We start from the raw sequence: 11,039 nt of genomic DNA on the forward strand, positions 1-11,039 counted from the left end.
ATGACAGGATGACAGGATGACAGGATGACAGGATGACAGGATGACAGCCTCTGCAGTTATTTCACCTACTAATAGGCATTATCACTCATTAACACTAAACCTCACCTCATTAATATTTAGCTTCCTATTGTACCACAGACCAGATTGAAACTAGATGATCAGAATTCCCAATATTCCCGAAAGTCAGAGTGAGTGCTTGGCAGTTCTGACTTGCACACCCTTGTTTGGACCATCATCTTGTTTACTCAGCACCAATATTTAAAGCTGCAGTCCAGGGCATCCACAAACACCAACTTCTGTCACATGCCAGCCTATAAGTACCATCATGGCATATCTCTCATCTATTTCCAGTATGCTTCTGTATTAATGCTGTACTAAGGCACACTGGCACCTATCATTGATATGCTCCTGCAAAGACTTAGTGTTTTTACACAGGCACCTGGCTCACTGATTGGACCAGGCTGCATCTCAGGGCTCCTCACTCACTTTGCCACATGTCTGTATGCTTACAAAATTGCTGCCTTGCCTTGCCTTGCCTGCCTTTTACTTTGTCTCTTCAGCCAGAGTTTAAGGGCTCATAGTACCATTGTATGGTCTTGCTATTTAGTACTGACACAAAACCAGGCAGGTCGTTAGCTGTCAAATGAGTGGATACATTGTTTATAATCCATTGATGTAGCAATCTCACACTTGCATTGTGTGCCAGTCACTTGCATAGCAAACACACCGCATGTGCTTCAAGCAAACAGCCAAGTGCAAAGTTAGGGTAGAAGTTCTCACTGAAGTTCAGGGAAGTACTTGTCAGCCAGGGCGTCCCAGCACAGTAAGTTAAAGGCAGCCTCCAATATCATGGTCAGGTATCCAGTCATGGGGATTCTGTACCTCGAGAGTCTGGCATGTGGTTCACGGTTAGCCTTGTGGCTGTAAGGTTAAATTGCTCAAGGTCATGAACAATCTGGGGTCCGCTCACTAAATGTCAAGGGATGGGTGGAGGGGCAGGAGATATGAGAGGGCTCCTGGTGGGTTCATAGGGAACTTGATGGTAGAAAGTGGAGGCAGAATGGCAGGATACATGAGGGGATTACAATAGTGAAGTGGATGGCACAATGTAGTTGATTTGATTTGATTTATTGTTGTCACATGCACCGAGACACAGTGAAAAGTGCTGTTTTGCGTGCTGTACAGGCAGATCATGCCATACAAAAGCAGGACAGAGTGCAGAATACAGTGTTATAGCTGCAGAGAAGGTGCAGAGACAGTGATCAACATTAATATTTGAGAGGTCCGTTCAGAAATCTGATAACAGCAGGGAAGAAGCTGTTCTTGAATCTGTTCGTACATGAATTCAAAATTTTATATCTTCTGCCCAAAGGAAGCGAGTATATATCATGGTGGGGGGTGGATGATTAAGCATAGCAGGGTAAGAGTCCATGCTCAGACAGTAAAAAGCACTCTGGCTTCCCAAGGGTGACAGTGAACTACAAGACCTCATATATTCACTACATATGCTTGTGGCTGGAGAGGGGTGGGCCTGAGGGAGGTGGGGTTGGAGGATGTGAAACACCTATAGAATTGACGGAGAGGGCTACCGGAAGAGGAGGTAGATTTTTAAGGGTTCACCAAAACAGTGTGGGAAACCCAGAACTCACAGTTCGGAGAACAGCCACTGTGCCTTCAAGCATCCTGTAAAATCATAAGTGTGCAATAAAAGTGAAAACCAGCAGATTGATGCACTGCCTGTGTCTGATCAATGACAGGCAGTGAATCAGTGGCTGCACTGCCCCAGTTTCTCAGCAATCAGGGCCATCGAGTCATGAATGCTTGCCATCCACCGCTGCTCCTCCCTGTGCATCTGTACAAAGTCATCCATGACCAAACACCACAGGCTCATCTCCTTCTGGGGGCTCCGGAGGTGCCTGCTCTCTGACAGTCCTTCAACTGCCAGTGGCCTGTTGCATCTCTTCGTCAGCCATGTGTAGAAATACAGGTATGTGAATCTCAATGTCCAACCTCACACAGCCTAGTGATATGTTGTATTCCCAGTTGCTGCAGGCTCAAACAGCAATTACTGCAACAGGTTTGGTGAGATCTGATGAGAGACTACACTTAGCCTTACAGTGAGAATCACTTCAACAAACCCAACGTGGCTCACAGTTAACCATAACTGGTGAGATTCAGCCCAAAGATTACTCTCCAATTATAGGTCAATGCCACATGGTTGCTTGTTGTGAAAGCAAATAGGTGCTGTCTTCAAGGTCTATTGATTCCCACAGCAAATACAGAAGTTGTTTGGTGAGACAGCCAAGGTAAATGCAAACACTTTTGTTTGTATATTTAATCGAAGGCATGGAACCAAGTTAAATTCTAAGCTGAGCTGCTAAACTCAGAACTGGCATGTCAAATGTCAAGCTAACGTTTAAAGAAAAACAAATAACTGCGGATGCTGGGAATCTGTCTCAAGAACAGAAGTTGTTAGAGAAACGCAGGAGGTCTGATAGCAGTTCAGAACTGTTTTGTAGAAGTATCAGTGGACCTGAAACATTAATTCAGCTTTCTCTCTGGAGAGGCTGCCAGACCTGCTGAGTTTCTCCAGCAATTTCTATTTTTGTCCAAGATACCATTTGTCCATTTTCTCAACATTCTTTCAATGCACAGAAGCTGTCAGGCACAATTTCAGTGGGGACAGTCATGCCTACCATATTGCAATTCAAAATCCTTCCAAAAATGAATACAGCACACCAAACAACATGCATAATATGTTGGGATATCTTCACATGGAGTGTGGTGGACTGGGTATACAAGTGGTCCTCATGCATTTGCAAAACCATTTTATAAATTCTAACATGATTCCAGTTCAGGAAGCACACAACGTGTGAAGCAGCTGCCCAAATGAACAGATGGCTCTGGCGCTTTATGGTTGAGAACCTGCAGATGATGTTAATAACAGTAAGTTTTGAGCCATGCTGACGCTATCCTGCAAGAGTTTTCCATTTATTATCCTTCCTAAATAAGATTTCTAAAATATTTTGTAAGGGGTGACTCAGACATACTTGAAGGCCTAGGTTACCAAATGGCATACAATCCTCAATCGAATTACTGTGGAACGTATACGTTGTTTGCTCTGCAATGTGGCACTGATCCTGCCATGATTTCTGGGGTCAATCTCAACATTGTGTTATCAACAGTTTGTGGCTCATATGTTCTAATACACAAATTTAACATTTAGGAATTAATCTTTAGCTGTAGAAAATGGGACTGCTGCAAGTGAAGCACACAGATGTCTATTGCACTTATAAAGGACAATATCACCTTGCTTTAAAAAGGGTTTAACAACCCCAAAGGCAGGATCATAAGCAGGATCAGCTGTGGATGAGAGCGGAAAACCTGGAGATGAGGTGTAAACACTACTTCTTTTAATGACAGTCCAGAGGGATGTTTGTTTGGAAGTCAGAAATATGTTAAAAGCATTCAGTGAAGTTTGAAAGGCTGTAAAACTCATTTACTTCATCAAATCAAAGAATAACCTGTAAATGAGATATCTAAGCCATAAAAAAGTCAGGTGGAGGACAATACAGAACATCAAGAAGATGTTTGGAATTTAAGGTGACTCTGCTTTTAATTTATCTGAGTGCATGGAGCTGGAAGAAGTGAGTTGCAGTTAGAACTGAGAGTGCAAAAGCACAAAGTGGCTTCAGGTAAAAAAAATGTTGCTGTTTGTAGACTCCAGACAGTTAGGGCAAGAAAAGTTGCCACAGCCATTTATATTTGCATGCAGCTGAGTGGAAATGTCGAAGAAGCCTACAGCTGTATTTGTTTGTCACACCTGAGAAATACTGGAACTTGGAGAAACCCTAGCCTCATTGTCAGGTAACTAACTCTAACATTCTGTGAAGGAGTCAGAATTATACTAGTTGGAAGGTACCGGCGTGCAGCCTTAGGAACCCAGAGGGACACAGTTTCAGGGGAGCAACTGAGCTACCAAGTTATGAGCAGCTGTTGAGGTAGTCTGTGGCAGGATCGCTTTTGGAGTTTCATGGCTAGATCTTTGAAAATGAAGACTTGGACTCCCTTCTGAAGGATACAGTTATAATGAAATTTGACTCTAATATCTGAATGTTGAATCAGGTGCAAAACTGATGGTGATCATGGAATGGACTTGGTATAAATAGGGATAAAGTTGTCATGAATGAGAAGTTTAATGCTAGTGTTGGGCAGCAGGAGGAGGTAAATGGAACAGGAAATGAGGCAAATATGAGGTGGGAATTAATGGGTGAAGGCATCAGGGGAGGCAGAGCCAGCAAATGGATGTTTTAATGTTAACCCAAAAATTCTTTGTTTGATGTCTGAGATGTCTGAGATGTGACTGTATCTGGTTCAGATGAGTTATGTCGCAATTTCTCTGTACCTTGCAGGATAGGAGTCATGGTACAATACATCAACAATCTGCAGTTAAATTGGCCCCTTAATATAGCATAAGACATCAAGGCGTTTCATAAAATTTGACAATGAGCCATATGAGGAGATGTTAACACAGGGGACCAGCAATACCTTTTATTGGTCAAAGAGGTAGAGTTTAAGGATTTTCTTAAAGGCAAGAGAGGTGAAGAGGTTTCAGAAAGAAATTCCAGAGAATAGTGCCTCACAACTGAACATACCGCTTCCAATAGTATAGCATGAAAACTGGGAACGTGTAAGGGGCCAAAATTGAAGGATCATGCAGCTTGGAAAATGTAAGACTGACGTGGGAAGGAATTAGGTCATGGTGGGATTTGAAAGCAAAGATGAGAAATTCAAACTTGCAGTGTTACCAGACAATGAGCCAAAGTAGGCTATTGATCACAGGGGCAATGGACAAACAGATTGTGATAGAAGTTAGGAAATGGACAGCAGAGTTATGGATGTTATCAATCTATAGGATCCCTGAAATGGAAGGCTGACAAGGATGGAATGAAATTGTTAGGTCTAGAGCTTACTGAGAAATGGATGAAGGTTTCAGCAATAAGTGAGCTGAGGCAGGGGTAGGGACAGTGAGTCTGTAACTCCTCAAGGATAACTTATTTGTGTTTGTAGTACAGAATTACAGTTGATTGAAATGCTAGAAAATATCCCATGCATTTGGCAAATTTCAAACCTTTCTGGAGTAAACCTACCCTTGACTTTCATAAATAAATTCATCTTTTCAGAACTCATTGTCCTGCTTGTAACTTTCAAATCACACTTTAAGGATATAACTTAAATTACGAGATGCCCTGTTTCATTGTACCTTTCGAGTTATTATTTGTTTTAAATGTTTGTCACCAAACTTCAGTTCTTTTGAAGTGGAAAAGGTGGAGTGTGTGTATTGTGGGTGCTGTATCAGTTTGGTCAAAGTTCTTAGCCAGTTTGCGCATGTTTTCTGAGTTGCAATGAATGTGATATTCCAGGGGAGTTGGTTCTAATCAAAGGAACCAATCTGTATCCAACAATCTTGCAGCATCATAAGAATTCTATGATAAGTCTTGTGGAATCATTGCTTCCACTCTAATCAAAATGCTTGAATGTTATCCTTGCCCCAAGAGATTCTAACATTTTATCAATGTATAAATCATACAAATGGCTGTATTCTCTAGTTATGTCTTTCTCCTTTATCAAAGCTTAAATCATTTATCACTTTCCTATCTTCTATTTTTTTATATTTAATAAACTATGAATCATTCAGCATGAATTTCCTATATTTCTCCTGAATTAATTTTCAATACACTGTACATAGTCAAACATTGTGTAACTATAGAGTTAGTAGCTTTACTAATGTTATCTGTCCAATGGATCCTCATCAAGCCACTAAACAGCAAATGGTGTACTTTTCGCTGTGGTGATGTGCACAGATGGAAATGGCTCTAGAAGTGGACACAATACAATTGTCTAAATTGTGTAGGATAATCCAGTTGGGAATATCAAACCAGATTTAAATCATGTATCCTTCCATTAAGTTTCGCATGAAGAATTTCGATGAATCCTAGTAAAACTTGGCTTCAGATTCTCTGCTCTCTTCAACTATGCCGTCTCATTTCCCTGCATATTTAAAACTCCATTTTGCATTTCTTATGCCTTATGTATCTTTTAATTCTCTGCTTCAATAGTCTGTATAGCTCGGATTTTAATCTAATTCACCCAGCAGGTTCAGCGATGGTTCAAGTCAGTAGTCCGATTTAGATTCCACCCAATTTTGGTCTCATTGACTTAAATAGATCTGAACCTGCTTGTTCCCTATCTGACAGTTTAGGAGTTTAAAAGTTCATCAGTCTAAATGTATTTCCTGGTCAGAAGAGCATGGAGCTTTCATAATTTAACAAACATGACTCTATCCCTCAGTTAGCATGGGGAAAATGGAAACACCACAATAATTCAGTTGGGTTATGTCAAATTGTTATTTGATGTCAAAGTGAAAATTGTACCTCTATTAATGAAAAAAACAACTTTTCAAAAAGAGTGTTTGCAACTTTTTTGAAGAGAAAAGCAAAACGCATTTGTGTGGATGTGCTATAAAAGCAGAAAATAAGTTATCTTTAATATCAAGTCTTATCATTTAATCTGAAGGTGACTTTTAATATATATAGTGAATCTAACCACATTGAGATTGCAAACAGCAAATGAATGGTTAGGATTTTGTTCACCTCAGTTCAGGAAGGAATATAGTTGGGTTACCAAGAGAATGCCCTGCTGTTCAAATTATGCCGTGGGATCTTTCCACATCCGTCTGATTTTGTACAATTTTTCTTGGTTCATTATCTATCTTGACTTACTGGGGCCTCTGACAATAACTTTAAAAGAACTTATACTTAGATCTGTGGGCATTCTTATTCAGAATCTTCAGACTTGAAATTGCAAGCATCAAATCACCAATTGAATGGCTAAAAACTGCAATTGCTCTAGATCTGAGAAGATTGAACATTGGAATACTGAACAGGTCTGTCAGTTTCTGTGGAGAGGGAAACAAAGTTTAATATTTCAGATGAAAGATTTCAGAACACAATTTTCAAGTTTGAATCAAGTCTTGTACACGAATGACATACCAGTTTCAGTATTAAATGGTATGTCATTGCAAGCTATTATTTCACAATTAAGTATATACTTTGAAAGGCTAATGTCATGTGTCAAAAGTAGAGCAGTGCTCTGACAGTTTATTTGTCAACTTAGTTGAGCTTTCAGTCACACATCTGTCATTAAGACTGTCTATTTCCAGTTCTGTAACATGAAACAATTCCACCAAGAAAATCCTTCAAGCCTACCTCTTTGATGAAGCTTACAGTCATCCATTCTAATATCTTCTTACATGGCTCTATATCATGTTTTGTTTTATCAAAGATACCAAGAACTGCAGATGCTGCAGTCAGAGTCATCACAGTGTGGAGCTGGAGGGACACAGCAGGCCAGGCAGCATCAGAGGAGCAGGAAAGTCAACATTTTGTATCAGGACCCTTCTTCAGAAATGGGGAGGGGGAAGGGAGCTAGGAAATAAATAGAGGCAAAAGGGGTAGGGCTGGAGAAGGTAGGTTGGATGGTGATAGGTGGATGCAGGTAGGGGCTGGTGGGGATTGGTCAGTGGGGTGGGTGGGGCGGATAGGTGGGAGAGAAGATGGACAGGTTGTGTCAGGTCAAGGAGGCAAGAAGGAGGATGGGTGGGGCTGGGGATACGTAGGCGGGATGGTGATAGGTGGATCCAGGTAGCGGGTAGTGAGGATTGGTTGGTGGGAAGGGTGGGGCAGATAGTTGGGAAAGATGATGGACAGATTATGACAGGTCAAGGAGATGGGGATGAGAGGGACGGATGGATGTGGGATGAGGCCAGGGGTGGGGAGATTTTGAAACTGGTGAATTCTATGTTGAGGCCATCGGGTTGTAGGCTCATGGGGCAGAATATGAGGAGTTGCTCCTCCAGTTTCCCGGTGATGTCATTGTGGCACTGGAGACTGCCCAGGATGAACATGTCACCCAGGGAGTGGGAGGGAGAGTTAAAATGGTTAGCGATCGGAAGGTGTTATCAATTATCATGAATATAGCGCAGATGCTCCACGAAACTGTTCCCAAGTCTGTGCTTGGTCTCATCGATGTAGAGGAGGCCACATTGGGAGTAATGGATACTGTAGACCAAGTTGAAGGATGTACAGGTGAACTCCTGTTGGATATGGTAAGTTTGATTTGGATCTTGGATGGAGGTGAGAGGGGAGGTGTAGGGGCTGTTATAGCACCTCCTGAAGTTGTAGAGAAAGGTGCTGAGTGTGGTGAGGTTTAGTGAGGAGTGTGGAGCAGAAGAGGGAGTCGCAGAGTGAGGGGACCCTACAAGAGGCAGATAGGGGTGGGAAGGGAAATATCTCTTTGGTCGTGGAGTCAGATTGAAGGTGATAATGTCTCTGTGTAGCACTTTTGTATATTTTATTTGTTAAATGTTTGATATAAATACAAGTCATCTCTGTATAAATCAGATGCAGAGGAAGACAACTCCATTTTCTGTAGTACCACAGAATCTGGGGTTGTAATATTTGAACAATTTTGAATAATACATAAATTACTTGCTTGGATTCTAACCATTTGAGCATTGAGAATAAGGAATTGGGTGGTAAGAAATGAAATCGACAGTTTAATGATACTTCTTTTTATGGGAAGGAACTTATAAGAATAGCTGCAATAAGGATCTTGTATCTTTTCATCTACAATGCTATATTTTAATTTTAAATTGATTTTCTAATTAATCCTGTACAGACATCAAATGTTGAATCTAGGTGCCATGTTGGTTTCTCATCTAGAGAAGATGAAATAAGAGGATTTGAGGGGAAAATCTCTCATAGCTTTCAGCAGATGGAATGGTTTGAGAGTTTCATGATTTGGAGCATAGACAAACAATATAGTAACAGGTATTTTGAGGTCTAATAAGAGAATGTAATTACTAACCTGCTACTGCCACATGCCCATTTACAGACATAGAGTCATAGTGTTATACAGCATGGAAACAGATCCTTCGGTCCAACTCATCCACCCTGACCAGATATCCTAAAGTAATCTAATACAACTTGCCAGCATTTGGCCCATATTCCTCCCAACCCTTCCTATTCATAAAGCCATCCAGCTACCTTTTAAATGTTGTAGTTGTACCAACCTCCACCACTTCCTCCAGTAGCACTTATAAATAATTCAAGTAAAAATTTAGTTGAGTGTAAAAATGAGTAAATAATGATTATAGATAGCAATATTCTGTTCTGTTTTTATATTCTCTCAATGTCTTCATGTTGTCAAAAGACATGGGCAGCAATCATCCTCCAGGCTTTGCAATCACAGCAACTACAGCTAAGCTCTTTGCTCATGTACTGGTTAAACCAGTTTTCAATGTTGTCTAGCTTCTTGTTTTTCTTTTGCCTTTTGCTCAATCTCTGTTAAATCTTTTCAGTACTGATTAGACACTTCAAACTTCCTGCTTAGTAACTTTGTCTGAAAAGTTCCATTTGACTTCTATGGATATTATTCGGGAGTTGTCCTGTTCTTCTTGCCTCATTCAGGCCTGTGTCAGTTCTTTTCACCTTCCATCTCACCATTAGGACCCAACTGCATATAACGTTCCTTGTACCAAAAAAGGACCCAAGTCATCTCCGTCACTTTGAAATATCTGAGGAAATTTCAAACACACAAAAAAACATGTTTGCCTTGCAAGCATTTTTTTAAATTTCCTGCAACGACTGGCACTTTGAAACAAAATCACATTGCTATCTGCTCAACTTCAGCTAGCAGGCAGAGCTGCTGTAACCAAGGTAACTCATTTTATTGTTCTTAAATGACCTGCAACAAATGCTATCAACCATCAACTCTGGCAGTACGCAGCTGAATACACAGCTAAAACACAGTCTGACTAAAGTAGAGTCAAACAGTCCTATTTATTACATCATGTTCTATTCATCGCATATCCTCTTGTGCGAAGTTGTCTTCAACACCTAAATGGAAAGCAACTCAAAAGTGATAACCATCTCAATTATGTTAGAGCTTCACTGCATAGTAATCTGTAGATGCAATAAATTAGTAACTCCAGCAATCCATGAAGTCCAATATAATCATTGATTTTAACTTCAAGCAGGAAAAATCAGAAACTTGTCCACTGCAATCTTAAAATGGCCTTGGACATCAACTACCAGGGCTCACATTGTAATCTAACATGGTTGGTTGATGGAAGGAAACCCACCCTTATTGACAGGGCAATTTCCATGGTCAACCAGATGCCTATTTGGAGCAGCAATGCACCTGTTAATGCAAGATTTTATCTGCTCCTAGCTCCTCGATAAATGTTGCTGGCAATGGAAAAGGAATGTCAGAAAGGGAAAGGAAACTAAGCTGACTGAGTCACTGGAGAGCCTGAAATAGCAGAGGAAAGAACTAGAAAGAAAATCTTAAGGAAAAGCTCCATGTAGGTCTATCAAGTGGTGTCACAAGTAATCAGCTCCAGGAGAATCAACCTCAGGCCTTGGATAAAATTTTCAATGATTTCACTGAAATAGCAAAATGAGCACAGCTGTGCATTTTCAATAACATCATCTTATTTGTGCCTCCTGCACGCTCTACTGGGTGGTGAGGACAGTGATGGAGGGAAGACATTACAGCAAAGATCCATTACACCACCCCATTTTTATTCTAAACACAAACTCCACGCTCCTTACCATCTTCACAGACCCAAGAGCAGTCTTTTCTCTTGGTAGCCACTGCAGAATGAGATTCTTCCCTAGGATACCTTTTATACATCAAGCCAAATACTTATTTGTCATTCAACACCTCCCCATTCACTGGCATCTTGCTGCTTCTCCTTCTCAGCATTGATAGTACAAACAGAAACCTAAACATCACCTCAGGAAACATGGGGAAGGGACGGAAAGTTGCATTTATAAAGTGGCTTTTACGACCCCAGGACATTTCAAATTGTTTTAGAACCAGTAAATACAATCCGTGGAGTCATGGCATGAAAAAAATCAGCTTCTGCTCACTCATTCTCACTGCTGGCTGCCGTTGTGCTGGCTTAATTTAGT

Source organism: Rhincodon typus, chromosome 13 (genome assembly GCF_021869965.1).
Source record: "Rhincodon typus isolate 14 chromosome 13, sRhiTyp1.1, whole genome shotgun sequence".
NCBI lineage: Eukaryota > Metazoa > Chordata > Chondrichthyes > Orectolobiformes > Rhincodontidae > Rhincodon > Rhincodon typus.